We start from the raw sequence: 18083 nt of genomic DNA on the forward strand, positions 1-18083 counted from the left end.
ATCACACATGAATAGTCAATGCCTGATTACTATTTCATGTTCTATAATCTAATTTGATCTTGTACGTAGTTGTTCATTTCAATTCAATTGAAATGACATGACTCATCATGTTTAGCCTTTGAGAAGGCTTTGGTTAGTAGGTTTTATCAATTTCTTGTACCTTACTCAACCTCACTACATACTCGTTTTCCTTTTGTAATGTATACATTTGCATTACAAAACTTTCTGAGTACGTGTCGAGATCCAATCAAGACATAGGCCCTCTAGCCTAAGAATAGCTCCCACTGTTTTCACAGTGTGCGGGACCCATCCTTCTTGCACATCTCATGATCACAAGTGTACTCAATTTCCGTTATAAATATCACTCATTGTTCTTCATTGCCTAGAACGATTCTAGAAAATCTACTTCTTAATTAACATTGCCACAATGGTATCTTAACCATCCTAATGTGTTTTGATTATGGTATTGTCGGAAACCATGCGCAATCTCAATTGTCAATTGTCACTTGTGTAACACCCTTACACAACATTGCATCATAAACACTTTGCTTTACTTCCTTAATGCTTCTGCAAGCACTTAAGGGTAATTTTCTGACTTACTTGGTAAAGATTACTTAAATTCGATTTTTTTTGAAAACAATTCATCATACTCAAAGCATATGAAGTGTTATACATCATTTCTTTTTAGTTGATTCGGCAGCGGAAGCAAATGAAATCAATCAAATATGTTCAATTTAATTGAACTAGTCATGAATCTTATCAACATAAGACTTCTTACTGACGCTAATATCATGTGGATTTATCTTCATAAATCCGGATATTCAAGATGTATTATAATACTCCAAAAGTCTTAAATCATTCTCAATGATCAATATGTCATCCACATATCGGACTAATTAAAACTTCCGTAACTCCCACTAAACTCCATGTATAAACACAACTTATCGACTTATCGAGAAACGTTTTATAACATGATCAAATCATTGATTCCAACTCATTGATGTCCTACTTAAGATTGTCTCTTAAGTTTCACATAATCTTAGGATTGCAAGAATCTACAAAACTCAAGACATGTATTGAATACATTCCGTCTTTTGAAGAAGCGGGTTTTAGATTCACTTGCTACGTATTTCATAACCTCATAATGAAACACAATCCTTAAGAAGATCCAAATAGACTTAAGCATTTTAATTAGTGCAAAACCCTTTGCAACCAATCTTGCTTTGAAATATCTCTTTATTAGTGCAAAACCCTTTGTCACTAATCAAGCCTTTTTGTTTCGGATTTTCATGGCTCTAGGCCTTGTATTGAGTTGTGACTTTAAACACTCTTATGTAAGTCATATGTTCATTACTTTCTAGAAATAATCAACTTGAATCAAACAATTTCTTTTGTAAGTTATAAGCTCTTTACTTTCTTAAGAGTAGCATGAATTCATCATCTTTAACAAGTGACGAATTTAACCTCCTAGGTTTTAAAGAAACAATATTTTACACAAAACGTCTCATGTAGCCAAGAAAGACCAGTTTCTTGCGACATAACATTCTCTGTGGCATTCTTTGTGGCTCTTGAATAATTTCTCCCACTCTGTCTTCTAAAATAAACTTGTATTTTAGAAAGACAGCTTCATGAGCCGCAAACCCGTCGTGCTCGTGATAATTGCAAGGGAAAAATGAGCATTTGTTTCTTGTGAAAAACTTACAACCATGGTACTCTTACCATTTCATATCTCATATGATTCGATTTAGTGGAAAAATAATTTTAGACAAAATGATAAAATCCCCAAAAGGATCAAGTAACTCAAAGTAACTTGATTGAAGTTCAAACCATATCGAATAGCGTTTGATTTCTTATCCAATCACACATTATTTCATAATGCGTGCTAAGAGAGATTAACTTGTGATATTAGATCACATTTCCATTGGCTTATATCAAAGTCTTCACTTTGATAATCCCATCACGACTAAATCGTGATTTCTTTAACTCTTTAAACTTCTTTAAAGATTTTTCTATTTACCTTATTAAGTTAACACTTTAGCGTCAACTTAAATCGTTGATAAAAGAGAATGATCAACCTATTTTGGATCAATAATTTACAACCTCGATCTCCTTTTCAACCAAAAGGCACGAGACATCTTGCTTTGAATACAAGATACGCATATACCATTAACAATCTAATGGTTTCAAGAGTACTCGATAACTCTTTACGTTCATCATTCCAAAATTTAAGGTTTAATCTTGGGTTACCAATTTGAATCTTACATCATCTACATGATATATCATTCTAGTTTGTTTTAGAATATAATCACCTTGATAATGGGCTAGCCATACATCAAATCGTGGTGTATAGGGTCACAAAAGTGAAAACCCTTTTTGTATCTTAACAAGTTTATATTCTTATTTAGAGTCACTAGTACAGAAATGGTTTTTAGCTACGATTAAAAACGACTTTTGGCTACGGTTCCTCGACCGTAGTAAATCGGGGCGTTGCCTTAGATCAAGTAGTTATGGCTACGGTCAAGAACCGTAGCCTAAAGTGACTTATGGCTACGGTTATTAATATGAACCGTAGCCTAAAGTGACTTATGGCTACGGTTATTAAGATTAAACCGTAGCCATATGTCACTTTAGGCTATGGTTCTCTTTTAACAACCGTAGCCTTTTCTCAATTAAAATTGTAAAAAAAAAAAAATTATTTACAAAAATATGATTTATTATAAATGTAAATTCTTTAATTAAGATAATAATAATTAATTACAAAACCAGTGTTTATCATACAACTAACATTACAAATTAATATCAATACTTTGCTAAAAAAATAAATTTTCTCGGATGCAAAAGGTAAAGCTACAAATTTTCTCCAAGTAGCATCATTCAAATTGATTTCACACATCAACAATTTCTTAGGCACAATTCATGTCTCTCCATGCCTGAAAAAAAAAACAGACAAAAAAAAAACATATTGGACTTCACAGAAGAATTTTAAGTAGTATGAACTGCAGATAATAAGGTGTCAGAATCAGTAGGAGAATCGAATCATCAATTTTTTAGCTTGCACCCCTCACATTCTTGTATTTGAAGGGTCAGTTTCCCAACAAAATTGCTTGGAAAAATTATTGAAATGACTCGGCACTACAAAAGTGAGTCAAACTCCAAAGTAACTTCAACAACAATACAACAATGATTTTCCAAGAGCTTACAGTCATAGTCCTTAATAACAAAGAATCATCAAACATCTATCAAATTGTGAAAAGAGAAATAGCTTAACAGATATTAAACGGACTCAATAGCGCATTAGTTCTGTATTAAAACATAAGTCCGTCACCTGTACAACTTTAAGATAGAAATCACTACGAGCATAGTTCCATAGCCATCTGCTACTTTACAGCCGACAATAGGAAAGGTGACTTATGGTTCTTAGAAACCTGCAGAATTCCAACTGAGAGTCAAATATAGTTCAAATCATTGCTACCATTATCAAGAGAACTTATAACTTTAAGCAGCTTACAATCTTGCTCTCTCTTGTCATACTTGATTCATCAATAGCAAGAGCTTGACCAGATATTAGCACTCCATCAGCAGGAACCTAAATACAATGAAAGAGAACAAGCATATATCATATACACAAGAAGCAAAATAATAGCTGAAGAAACTACTCCTCGCCAGATACGTAATTCCATGAATAAAGAGATAAACAAACTTTTCCTTCAAAGAGTTCGGGTCAAAGGAAATATCTGAAAGCCCAAGTCCTGATTATAATCATACCTATTTGAGCAGCTATAGAGAGAGTTTTGGTGAATTCCACTGCTTATATGGAGCCAATGGAGGTGGTGCTAATGGAGGTGGTACTGGCTCTCACCCACAATCTGGGTCTCCTGCAATTTTCCCAAAAAGATATCGTCTCATTAAAACCAATTGCAAAAGATAGCATAAAATTGAATACCAAGCATAAAAACTGATGACAATAATAACTTAAAAGATAAAAGAGAACATGTAATCAATCTTACGCAATTATACACAAATGAGACATGACAAAAATCAAGGATACACATTCTATCATGAATATTTTTCCTATGAACATTCAGTTATCGACATACCGTCAGGGTCAAAATCATATCACCAAGACCATTTGAGGTAGAAGATTTCACAACAGCAACAACCTAGAAAACCAACTCACCATTGAAAATATCATAATCAAAAGGCTAAATGACTCACTTGCCATGTAGTTTGGATGGATCAAGAAGGCAATTGCGATAACTCAGCATGGAAGCATTATGGTTGTCAGAAATCTAAAAAGGGGCTAGGTAGAGCTTACACGAGCAAATTAAATAAGCATGCTTCTTCAACAGCATGAAACCACAGAACAGATGCAAAAGTTTAACAATTTATAAACAAAATGAAGATCTAGTATTCTAGTGTGAAGTTTTCCACACCTGTAGCAGAAAACCGCTATTCCATCTCATTAAAAGCAACTCAAACGTTTAAAAAATTGGAACTTAACCTCGTTGTTTCACAAGCTTAATTCTTTATTAGCCCCAATTGAAAGCAACATTCATTAGTGAGCATGTGACTTTTCCTCTAATACAAACTTTATTAAGATCAATCATAAAGACAATGTTCAACATTCTAATAGGCCATTTACATTGCCTAGTTTATGAGCAACGTTGTCCTTAAGTCAATACATTTTGCCAATACCTCACGAAAGATGGATTTTTTTTTTCCAATAAGAAGGCTAATCTTCACTTCAAACAACTTAAAGCCATAACACACAAAAGGGATAAAGTTTCACAATTCCAAGGACGCTTACGCGCTTACAGTTACATATTAACCTAAATCGAATATATTAATGCATCACAAATCAATAAAGCAGTCAATAATCCACCACAATCCTAATATAATTGATAATATCATCATCATGTGAACAATAAAGTTAGTCAAATCATCATTACTCAAAATTAACTCAAACCTTTTGCAACTTCTACACAAATTATGTCATAAACTGAACACTATACGATCTACATCACAATATTTTTATCAATAAAATCGCCATAAACACAATTATAATAATTGAAAATAGATCGATGACATAATTACCAACAAATCGGAAAAATTGAAACCTTTTCCATGCTTTTGCGCTAGCGAATTGCATCTTGGTTTCGACAAAAGTGAGAAGATTGATGGCTGTCGATGCGAGGTTCCCGGTGAGCCGTTGATGGCCGTCGAGGTGATGATTTGGGGTGTTGAGGGAGATAGGCAGTCCGCTTAAAAATGGAGTGGTTGGGGTTTAGGCACTTTAGGGATGATTGGCTGAGTTAAATATTAAATTCGAGATTTTCCGTATTTTTTATGTCATACACTCATGACTCATACTTAAGGCTTCGGTTTCAGTATAACCGTAGTCTTTTCTCTATATTAGGCTTCGGTTCAATTATGAAACCGTAGTCTTTTCCTTGGATTTGTACTTACGGCTATGTTTGTTTACCAATAACCGTAGCCATTTATAAAAGGCTACGGTTATTAACAACAACCGTAGCCAATTATACCCGCCAAATGTATATTTTCTACTAGTGAGTTTATGCACTTAATAGTCACAATTAAGTACAACTTTAAATCCAAACACTAGATTGAGTACACAATTACTCTATCTCTCGACATTATTGTTGCTAGTCGTCATATTCTAATCATCCTATGTATCAAGTACAATGATGAAAACCTCCACTCGTTTCTAATATTGACGAAGTGGTACTAGCAAAATTTATGTTTAATCAAATAAACATTTAGAGAAGAAGGTCCCATTAGATGTCCCACAACTAACTTGTTGATTCTTGATAATTTGGGCGAGTTTCCTTTCTTGTGTCCAACATTTAAGACAATGGAAACTTTATTGGTCGGGATTGATAGGTTTAGTATCGTCATTCCTCAATGACTTTACTTTCAACATTACCTTGTATCAATTCCATTATTATCTTTACTTCTTGAACCTCGTCCTCATCTTAACGGTTTAAGACAATGCTCCCACTTATTTCAATGAGTCTTTGATTTGAGAAGCAAAATTGAATTCACGAAGATCACTCTTCATTTGTTCGTTTTAGTCTTAAAACTTTCATTGAAGTGGTTGCGTTATTTTGGTCAATTACGAATTCTTGACAAAACTAATTACCAAAACAATTTATCGCTTCAAGGTACTTAATTCATTTAAGTACATGAAAAATAATCCATTGTAAGTAGATGTGTTAGTCAAGAATCAAAAACCTGTTTGATAATGAATAACTTCAATCTATACTCTTTACAAGAGATCCTTAGCAATGGTTCATATGAGGTTTTAGAAGCAAATTCATATTTGTCTTTAGTTACGATGTTTTAATGGAGATTCGTTATCAAAATCGAAATGATATCGTATATGAATTGTGGTAAAGAAATAGAACAATATAAAAACGGAATAGTGGAAAACTTAACATTTATCGTTTTATTAATACTTGAAAAACAAGTATAGCATTTACATAGTGACCTCTACCCAACTATGATAAATGATTTCAAGACCCAAATTCATATTGACTTAGGCACGGTGGGGCCGATACATCCTTTATCAATATAACTCGGTGGATTAACGTTTAATCGATTCTACTTTTAGAACTCTTGGTCGATAACATTACATTAACAATTATCTATAGCCCAAAACACATCGACAAGGGCACGGTGGGGCCGTACATCCCTTATCAAATACTTTTGTTGAGTTCAATCCAAATTTCGAATAAATGTGTCCATGATCCAAACCCATATTAACTTGGGCACGGTGTGGCCGATACATCCCTTATCAACATGAATTCGGTGGATTAACATTCATCACCCACTTCCCCTACGTAACAAGGTTTGTACCCCGGTGGGGCCGAGCGCACTCCCTCGCGAAATAGGTTTTCATGGTTTCTACTATTTGGTAAGGCTATGTCTCAATTAATTGTTTTAGCGAGAGGTCATGTCAATTTATTATCTATCACGTTTTAAGTGAACTAAAGCGGTGAACTACGATAATTTTAATTGACACGGTCGATAAACTCGATAAAATGACAATGCATGTTTAGTTATGGCGATTTAGCGATGCATGTGACATAAAATAAAATGCAAGCATAAAGATAAATAAATCCTAGTATGGCCTTTCCTAAAATAGAAAAACTATTTAACTATTACATATTCGGAAACCAACTCCATTGGTCCCTTGAACTTCGGTTGTGGCACGCATCTCGAGGTAACACCGTCTTTATGTATCGCCATTCTTGAAGAAATCCGTCTTTGGGAACTCCGGAATGAATAAAATTACATAATAAATTACATAATTTCCTATTATACATTTGTAACTAAAATAAAATAAATCTATTAAATTACAAAACGGTGATACGAGATCACAATAAAATTACAACCGAATCGATATTCCCATACATTTCGGGCAATATCAATTAAAACTAAGGCCATACTAAGTAAAATTACATAATTCAAAATTACATAAATTAAAATTATGACAATCATAAAGAAAATGCAGCATTATAATATGTATGAACATGCTCAATTTTATGCTAAATCGCCTTTAATTAGCCAATATCGTATATTACTCGGTTTTTACGGATTTGCGTGATTTCAACATTTTATAATCACAAAAATACATAAACTCATATTTATGCATAAGTTAATTACCCTAACCTCTTAGGACTCAAAATTTAGTCTTCACTAATAATTTGACCATAATTAACCCATATTTTATAAAATTGTTCATAAATGGACTAAAAAATTACAAAAATAAGCTATTAAACTTCAAATAAATCACAAAATTTCAAATAAATTCAAAATTTGAAATTTAAACTCATGAACATTCTGGAAAATTTCCATGACACTCATAATGTTCAAAATCTTAGGTTAAAAATATCGAAATTTTTCCGGAAAAACAATGTTGCGGTTTATCGATTTTAATAAAATAATCATAAAAACATGGAAAAATTATTTTCATTAACTTTTTAATTTTAGATCTGAAAAAGATAATAAAATGCAACATTAGACGTTTTTCCTAAGTCATAGATTATGTTTTATTAATTTTCCACTAATAATGTCACTATTTATGCTATTTTTCTTCAAAAATCCATAAATCATGCAAATAGACTTCTTTATAGCCAATTATTTTACACACATCTTGTAAAATTGCATGTCACAACATATTAATTTTCTATGACCATATTCGAAATTTAACTCATATTAACCTATTTTTCACTTAAATCCGAATTTAATAATGAAAAATTCATTTTTCGAGCATAACAAGTCCAAAAAATTATGAAAATTTACAGGTTATCTCAAAATAATATATGTGACAACATATCCAAAAATCAACTTAAAATTCGAAGTATAGCTAATTTTAGACCAAAAATGACATTTTTACTCATAAAATCATACTCCCTCCGACCCAGACGAAAGGTAACATGGTGAAAAATGGGTTATTTAAGAAAAGAGGTAAAAATGAGGGGCAAAGATGGAAAGATTGGTGAGTGGGCCACATGGGTAGTGGGCCACATGGGTAGTGGGTATTATTAAATGAGTTTAGGTGAGTTAAATAAGGAGTTAGTGGGTGGGCCACATGATGGCATTTGTGTAAATATGAGGAGAGTATAAGGATTATATTGTCCAAAAATATGTCATTTATAGTATGTTACCTTTGGTATGGTTCGTCCATTTTAGGTAACTGTTACCTTTGGTCTGGGTCGGAGGGAGTATTTAAATGCCATTATTGTAAAATATGAACAATAAAAATCCGAAAAATTAACCAAAATATCCTAAAACATTTTAGGACCAGAAATATTAACATGCATGGATTAATTTCGTGATATATCATAATAACACAAATTTTACAAGTTTTATTTGTTATTCTTATAACTCGGAAAAACTTTTAACCGATTTGCATGCAAACAACCATGGCTCTTGATACCGATTGAAAGAAAAAGTAGATCTATATACACTAACATACTCATATATGTCTTAATTAATTTGTCATAAAATTAAATATGGATTTTATGCATGCAAACAAATAAACAAAATAGAGAAGAAATCATATTCTTACAATGGGTATTTCGGTTTATATGGGCACAAAAGAGATCTCCTTCTCTTTTGTTCTTGAGCTCTCTAAATGGAAGAACAAGGATTCAAATGTAGAATCCCTCCCAAAAGCATATACCCAAGGAATACATCTTAATAACCAATATTATTTAGATCTAGTAATAATATTAGTTTTTGCTATAAAATTGATACAAAATAAATTGTATTTTTTTGGCTCTTGAATCACTCGGTCAAGAGGGAGTATATGTGAGATTTTATTTCTCTAGAAAATTCATATATTGTAGAGATTCTCCACTTTCTTACACTAGAAAATGTTATATGTAAAAATGATGAATGAATGAATTGAAAAGAAAAAGCTCTTTTTCTTTTCTTGTATGGTTGGCCGAAAATTGGCTTGGGTAGGATGCCCAATACTTTTTGTTTTTGCTCTTCTCAAAAGCATAGGTGGGCATGGCTAGAGATTAGACTTTAATAATTATGTTTTTCTCTTATTAAAATAATCAACATAATTATTCCACTAATACTCCTAATTTTTGGTTTATACAAGATAAAATGGAAGGTCCATTTTATTTTGTCATTTGTCAAGTGTGACATATGTGACATGTTACTTGACATGTGAATTTGTAATGTATTTTTAACATATTAAAAATCAACATACTCATAAAATATGTCATTTACAGAATCGACTAGTAATTCGTAATTACTTGTACCAAAATTATTTCCAAATTATAAACTACAACATTCTGTATTTATAATAATTTATTCATTCCATTTCAATTGTTTCTGTAAACAATAATTTCATCTAAGTAATAAAACAATTCGATTACTTAGACCGTGTCTCATTTAATCATATTTACAATGAGATACGTAAATTATACTCACAAAATTATCCGTCAATTTTAAGCAATTTAATTAACTCGTATCGGTATACGATTAATTAAATAATCAATTAAGAGTATTTCCCTATAGGTATGACCTAAGGGGATCAACTGATCACCACCGTCGCACGACAGTAATGTCAAACTCTAGTCAGCCAATCATTACCGATATGTGTGGACCAGTTGACTTGTAAAATATTACATCCCACATGTATTCTTAAAATGAGATTTAATAATGATATTTAAATCATGTGATCGCACTATTGTTGAGGACACATTTCCCAACAGTGTCCCCTGCCAGGCCTTCGGTTGGCCGAGGCGACTAGGGGTTACGGCGCGACAGCGTTCGTATCTGTAGACATATTGATCGCTTCCTCTCACTACAGGAAAAACGCGGGAAACTGACGGAAAAATAAAGCCCATACTGACGGCCTTTCCGTCGGTATTTCAATTTACTGACGGAAATTCCGTCAGGAATCGTGGTCGACTTATTTCGTCAAGTAAAATACACATCTTGACGGAATTTCCGTCAGTCTTCCAAAACACTGACGGATCTTTGACGGAAAATCCGTCTTTATTTATAGGTCAATAGTGACGGAATTTCCGTCAGTGTTTCTCATTACTGACGGAATTTCCGTCAGTTGTGTCTGACACGTGGCATTCCACGTAAGTTTCTGAAATCAAATTAACAGAGGGTAGTGACGGAATTTCCGTCGGTTTTTAATTTCGACGGAAATTCCGTCGGTGGGACACGTGGCACATTTCTTTTAATTCTGGGAAAATGATGCGGGAAATCGACGGAAATTCCGTCGGTAAAAACAAAATCTCGACGGAATTTCCGTGATTTATTAAAAAACGGGGACGGATACGGCAGCTGCTTTGCCCGGACCCACGATCGTTTTTGCATCGTTTCAAATACTGACCTGCTGCCCAGCCACGATGCCTATTTGCATCGTTTCCAATATAAACAAAACCTGCAAAACACATCCAATCGTCGACCGCCAAGCGGGAATCCATTTCACGTCGACCGCTAATGCGGGAATCAATAGACAACAAAAGAGAAGGGGACGCAAATTGTTTTACATAAAAACATAGTCAAATTTGTACATTGTCTTACAAATTAAACAGAGAATTGTTTTACCATGTCTTTCATACTTACTAGACGACAATACTAACTAAACTAAAGTTCTAACCTAAAGGCTCTAACCTAAAGGCTCTAACTTAAAGGCTCTAAGTGTTTATAGGGTCAATAAAACTACCACCAATACCTCCAAACCCGTCATCACCACCCCCAAAGTCATCCCGTCTATGTGGAGTAAATTGTGAACACGTGTTTGGGGGTTGAGATGCTTGCAAATCAGCCCAAGCCTTTCTCATTGCCGCCATTTCTTGACTGTTCACGAACCTCGTCTTTCAAGAGCAACTCGAGCGGATCGCTCATCATTCATTTGGGTGGAAAGTTGTGAAATCATGCTAGGAGCATAAGATAAAGACCGTCGGCCAGCTTTGTTAGGAGGAAGATCATACCATATTTGGGCCTGTATCTCTGTCCCAAACATCCGGTTCTTCTCGTCAAATCCTCCTACTGACCTTGTAGTAGGCCCGAATCTCGTCGGGAGACCGTCCAGTGTGGCAATGGTGGCTCATCTCCTCTTGGAAATCACTTATTTGAAAAAAAATAGAAAATCGTCATAAATGATATATATATACCTATCTTTATAAGAAAGAGATTATCGTTCTTTGTAATAAAAATAAATATTAAATTAAATTCAAGAATTTACCTCAATATCAGCCGCTCGAGGGTTAACCCACTCGCCCTTCTTATTTTTCTTCGTCTTCATGAACATCTTGTGGGGGGTGGCCTCTTGACCCTGAAATTATTATGGAAACAAGTAAAATCAAGTATATTTTTGTCAATCATATATATTAACCACTTTTTAAAAGCAATATAAACAATACTTACCAATTCCTTGAAAGCATCGGAGCAACTCTTCCGACCAAGAGTGTGGGTGCCCAATGCTTTCCCATCTTTCCCACCCGACTTCCTATTTGCCGTGTTGATTTTCGAATGTTTGGCAAAAGTAGCATCATTTGGCCTATTCCTAAGGTTCTCCAACCAAGAAATAGGCACCCACTTTGGCGGTTTCTTGTTATATTTTATTCCATTGATATTTTATTCCATTGAATTGGGTCCTTATCACTCCAACCTAAACCCATCAATGTACGTTTTAAGTCACTAGCAAACATGTACTTGTGATTTATTAATGAGAAAAAAAATTCGGCAGCAATTCCCATCCGTTCTCCAAATATACAATATAGAATAAATAATTACTCTACATATGCATTTAGAGAACATTAAAGGAATTGTCACCAAACTCTTTTCTCATTAAGAAATCACAAGCACATGTTTACTACCTAAGTGACTTAAAACGTACAAAGACAGTCCCAAAACGGGGACTATTCAAAAATTACTCCTAGTGAGTAATTTTTGAAGCGAATACTAGGTCAATATGAACAATAATTTTAACAATATTAAAAACAAAACATACAACAATGACTACTTTTTCAATTAACAAAAACTAACATGATTTACTTTTCATTTTACATATCTAGTCTAATTCATATCTATTCTAATTAACATTTAACAATAATCTAAATTAACAACATGCATACATTAAAAAAAAAATTATAACTAATAATCTAAATTAACAACATACATTAACAACATACATCCGTCACAACATTGGCTTCTATCCTAAGTCAACATGCATCAACACCAACCCTTTTTCAACAACAATTAAAACAATAACTAATAATCTAAATTAATTAAACTAATTAAAAAAATTAAAAGGAGTAATACCTAATTAACTTGAAAAAAAAAAATGAAAAAGAAAGGGCAGTCAGTGGCGGCTGCGGCTGGCGGAGGCGGCGGCTGGCGATTAACAAAAAAAAAAAAAGATAAATAAGAAAAGGAGAAGGAAAAGGATGAAGGAGAAGGAAAAAAGATAAAGGAAATAGAAAAAAAAGATAAAGTTAATTACCTTATAGTGATGGCGACGGCGTGGTGGTGGTAGTGGTGGCGCCGGAAGTGGAGGAGGGTGGTGGTGGTGTCGGGTTTTAAGGAGGTAAGGGTTAAGGCGATTTTAATTGATTTGGGGGAATTTTGGTAAAGTGAAGGAGAAACTCTTCGCGTGTTTCAGATAATAGAAACCTCTGACGGAAATTTCGTCAGTATTTTCAAAATACTGACGGAAAATCCGTCATACGTTCACTTTATCAGAAAATAATGCAAGTGACTGTACACGTCAGTTAAAGTAGAAATCCTGACGGAATATCCATCAGTATTTTGAAAATTCTGACGGAATATCCGTCAGTGCTACACTTATTGTGACACCCTGTCACACACTAATATCAACTAATAATTGACCCACTGACGGATATTCCGTCAGTATTTTGAAAACACTGACGGATATTCCGTCAGAAGGCTAAAGTGATTTCCAGCTGTCCTCCAATTTAACGTGTAAAGCTCACTGACGGATTTTCCGTCAGTATTAAGAGATTACTGACGGAATTTCCGTCACAGTTTTTTTGGCGCCTTTGACTTGGTCAACGCGCCAATAGAAACTGACGGGATATCCGTCAGGAAACTTTACTGACGGAATTTCCGTCACACATCCGTCAATAACCCGTGTTTTCTGACGGCCTCTTTTTTCCGTCGGTAGGGCCGTCAGTAAGCCGCGTTTTTCTTGTAGTGTCTGTCAGGCCTTCGGTTGGCCGAGGCGGCTAGAATTGCGTCTAAACTGCACTGAGTATACGTTTCTTCTACTTCTTGGGGTGACTGCCCGGTTTTAACCATCGGCGTCTACCTCGGTATGACGAAGGAGGGGATAACACTTTGATGGAAAAACTGGGATGTTTCTTCATTAGATATAAACACGCGTTGGGGTGCCAACAATAGTTTTGTACACCTCCGCCGCTATACAAAGTATTTTCTGAGGTTGTCAGTGTTCCAATGGCTCATCAAAGGCACACCCTCCATGTCATCGTCGGCCCGGTATGTACCCGGCCTCATTTCTTCAACCACTTTGTAGGGACCCTCCCAGTTGGCCGTCAATTTACCATGAATGTTTCCTTTGTTGGTGGCGGCCGACTTTCTTAGGACTAGATCTCCTACTTTTAAGTCCCTTTTGTGGACTCTTCGGTTGTAGGCTCTTCTCATTCGGTTTTGGTATACTGCCAAGTTGAGGCGTGCTGTGTCTCGGCTTTCTTCGACCAGGTCTAGGGAGGCTTTCGGGCCTTCCTCGTTCTCAACCGGTCAAAGGTAGCCGTTCAATGTCGGCACCGATGCTTCAATTGGCAGGACGGCTTCGGACCCGTAGACTAAGTGGAATGGACTGTACCCCGTTGCTTCTTTCTCCGTGGTTCGGAGGGACCATAGGACGCCGGGTAGTTCATCGGCCCATCTTCCCTTTAGGTCTTCAAGTTTCTTCTTCAAACCGTTGAGGATTGTTTTATTGGCTGCCTCCGCCTGTCCGTTGCTCTGTGGGTGGCAGACGGAGGAGTATGCAAATTTGATACCAAGTTCTTCCAACCAGTTCATTATCGTGTCACTCCAAAACTCTCGGCCGTGGTCAAATACCATGACCTGGGGTAACCCAAAACGAGTTATGACATTTTCCCAGATTACCTTTCTGACGGCCGCCGTGGTCTTCGCAGGTACTGCTACAGCTTCAACCCATTTGGTGAAGTAATCAACGGCGACGATCAAAAACTTTCTTCCTCCGGAGGCCGTTGGAAATGGCCCTAGCAGGTCCATCCCCCACTGTGCAAAAGGAAGGGGACTAAATGCGCATTGCGCAGTCCCGGAAGGAGCATGTATCACCGGAGCATGCATCTGACAGTTTGTGCATTTCTTGGTCTTTGTTCTGGAGTCTTCAAGCATGGTGGGCCAGAAGTAGCCGGCTCGGAGAGCTTTGTGGGCTAATGTTCTTGCCCCCATGTGGTGTCCAAAGATGCCTTCGTGAATTTCTGTCAGTATTAGCTCCGCGTCGGCTGGGCCGACACACTTCAATAGTGGCCTTATCACGGACCTCCTGTATAATTCTCCTTCAAACACCAGGTACCTTGCTGCGATCCTCTTTATCTTCTGCGAGAGACTGCGGTCCTACGGTAACTCATTTGTCAATTTGTACTTCATTATCGGAGTCATCCACGTCGTCTCGGCCTCTACGTCGCCTACCATGCCGACGGTCTCGGTGATGCTTTTGGCATTCCTGATGTCCACCAGCACGGTTCGGGTGACATTCTTGATGGTTGAACTGGCAAGCTTTGAGAGAGCGTCGGCTCGGTTGTTCTCAGACCTGGGAATGCATTGTATCTGAAAAGATTTCAATTTTGAAGTGTCAGCTTTTACCCTTTCCAGGTATCTTACCATCCCGTCGTCTCGAGTCTCGTACTCTCCTCTGATTTGATTAGCCACTAAAAGTGAATCTGTTCTCAAAATGATGTGTTCCGCCCCGGCGGCTCTAGCTAACTCAACTCCTGTTATCACCGCCTCGTATTCGGATTCGTTGTTTGAGGCCGAGAAGGTAAATTTCAAGGCGTACTCAAACTCGTCCCCGTTTGGGCTGATGATAAGGATGCCGGCTCCTGAACTGTTCGTCGTGGAGGATCCGTCGGTGTATACTTCCCATACTCCGGGGTTTTGCTCTTCTTTATATGTGCACTCGGCCAGGAAGTCTGCAAGTGCTTGCCCCTTAATCGAGGGCCTCGGCTTGTATTGAATGCCAAAGCCGGATAGCTCCACCGCCCATTTGATGAGCCTGCCGGATTGTTCGAATTTTTCCAATGCTTTCTCCAATGGTTGGTCGGTTAAGACCGTCACGGGATGTGCGTCGAAGTAGGGTTTCAGTTTTCTTGCGGCAACGACGACAAAGCTTTGCTTTTTCAATCGGCGGGTAATTTCTTTGGCGGGCAACAATGTATGGTTGACGAAGTAGATTGGGTCTTCTTTGCTTGTCCTCTTCTCTCGACGATCACAAAGATCGACCGTGGCCGAGGTAAGCTGCTATGTACGAGATATAGCGTCTCCCAAAGATCGGCACTGGACGGGGTTGGGAGAGTCGAAGATGAGCTTTCGAGTTGCAGAAAGGCGTGCTCGCTCCTCCCCAGTGAAGTCTTTATTCCCCTTCAACACTTTGAAGAATGGGGTGCTCTTGTCGGTTGACCGAGAGATGAAACGGGCTAGAGCCGCCATCCTCCCGGTCGACATCATAACCTCTTTTCGATTCCTCGGCTCGGCAGTCCGGGATTGCTTGGACTTTCTCTCGGATTGGCGTCAATTCCCCCGGCGGACGACAAGTACGCCGAGGAACTTACCTGCCCGGACACCGAAGTTGCATTTCATTGGGTTGAGCTTCATCTTGTATTTCCTTAGTGAACAAAATGTCTCGTGTAAATCGGCTAAGTGCTCATTTGTCGGACTTGCTTTTTACAATAGCATCGTCGACGTAAGCCTCAATGTTTCGCCCTTTTTGATTTTGGAACACTTTGTCCACAGTCTTGTGTAAATTCTTGCGCGGCGTTCTTCAAACCAAACGGCATCATTTTATACATGTATGTGCCGTTGGCGGTGATGAATGCGCATTTAGGCATGTCTTCCTCGGCCATGAATACCTGATGATATCTTGAGAAGGCGTCCAGCAGGCTCAGCATAGTGTAGCCTGCCGTGGCGTCGATTAAACTATCTATTCGAGGCAAGGGATATCAATCTTTGGGGCATGCTTTATTAAGATTGGTAAAATCTACACACATCCTCCATGCCCCCGACGACTTCCTCACCATTACAACATTAGCTAACCACTCAGGATAAGTACAAGGCATGATAAAGCTCGCCGCTAGTAATTTATCTACCTCGGCTTTGATGGCCTCATCCTTCTCGGCTGAGGAGTTCCTCATTCTTTGCTTGACAGGGCGAGCGGTGGAGAGCACGTTCAGCTTGTGAACAATTACCTCCCGGCTCACGCCTGACATCTCGGCCGCTGAGTAGGCGAAGACGTCTTTATTCTTCCTCAGCAGGTCTAGGAGGTCGGCCCTGAATTTTGGCTCCAGGTTGACACCGACAGTTACGGTGCGGCCTGGGTCAATCTCCACTTCCCCGGTCTCCGCTCCTTCGACCATGCTGACGTTGTTGGTGCTCATTGGATCACCCTCCTGTTGTAAGGATGGGCTCTTCCCCTTCTCTGATTTCTTCGCCACTTTGAAGGACTGCATGTTGCACCCTATGGCGGATACTTGGACATTGACTACTTCGTCATTCTCGTTCTTCGAGACGAGCTTATGCGCTTCCCCCCGGTCCGAGACATACATCAATGTCAGGGCCCGGATGGACATCGCAGCGTCGGCCTCACTCAAAGTGACTCGGCCTATGAGAACGTTGTAGGCGGACGAGCCGTCAATGACCACGAACTCAGACATAACATTCTTGGCCGCACTCCCCTCGCCCGAACCTCACCGGGCGGCTGATTGACCCTGTGGGGGTACCAGTAGGCCCCGGAAAAAGCTGTACAACGGGTTGGTGCGAGGGGCTCAAGTCTTCAACCTTCAAACCGAGGTTGAGAAAGCATTCTCTGTACATAATGTTTGTGTAGGCGCCTGTGTCAATCAGGCACCTCTTCACCAGGTGGTTGGCTATGTCCAAGTGGACTACAAGCGGGTCGCTGTGAGGAGCGATGACTCCCTCGTAGTCCTTCTTCCCAATAGTTATATTGGGGATGTTGGAAGCGGGGTTCTTTGTGTTGGGCACAAAGTTGATGGCCTCGATATAGTTCATTCGGTGCCGTTTGTGCCCCATGAGCGGACCACCGTTCTCGTTGCCCCGATGACAACATGGATTACTCCTATCCGTTCAAAGACGGATTTCTTATTTGACCACGCCGGTATCGGCTTTTTGGCCTCTAAGAACATATTTGCCGAGGCTCCCCTTAGGATCAACTCTTCAATGGCATTTTTGAGATCCGTGATCGTTAGTTAAGTGGCGGTGTGGCGTGGTACTCACAAGATGGCTCGTGTCAAATCACTCCTCGGCACTGGGGGCCTCTCCCACTTCTGACCCTC

The 18083-nt window shown here is 38.0% G+C and overlaps 1 long non-coding RNA gene across 1 annotated transcript; it reads right to left on the minus strand.

Annotated features, from left to right (window-relative positions):
• Nucleotides 1-2853: 2853 nt before the first annotated feature.
• LOC141658459 (uncharacterized) lies at nucleotides 2854-5279 on the minus strand. Its single transcript, XR_012549268.1, has 6 exons — nucleotides 5095-5279; nucleotides 4098-4160; nucleotides 3766-3875; nucleotides 3509-3586; nucleotides 3326-3425; nucleotides 2854-2930 (listed from the first exon to the last, which is right to left on the minus strand). It is a non-coding gene; the product is annotated as an uncharacterized LOC141658459 (long non-coding RNA).
• Between the last annotated feature and the right edge of the window lie 12804 nt (nucleotides 5280-18083).

This window comes from Silene latifolia, chromosome 6 (genome assembly GCF_048544455.1).
Source record: "Silene latifolia isolate original U9 population chromosome 6, ASM4854445v1, whole genome shotgun sequence".
Lineage (NCBI taxonomy): Eukaryota > Viridiplantae > Streptophyta > Magnoliopsida > Caryophyllales > Caryophyllaceae > Silene > Silene latifolia.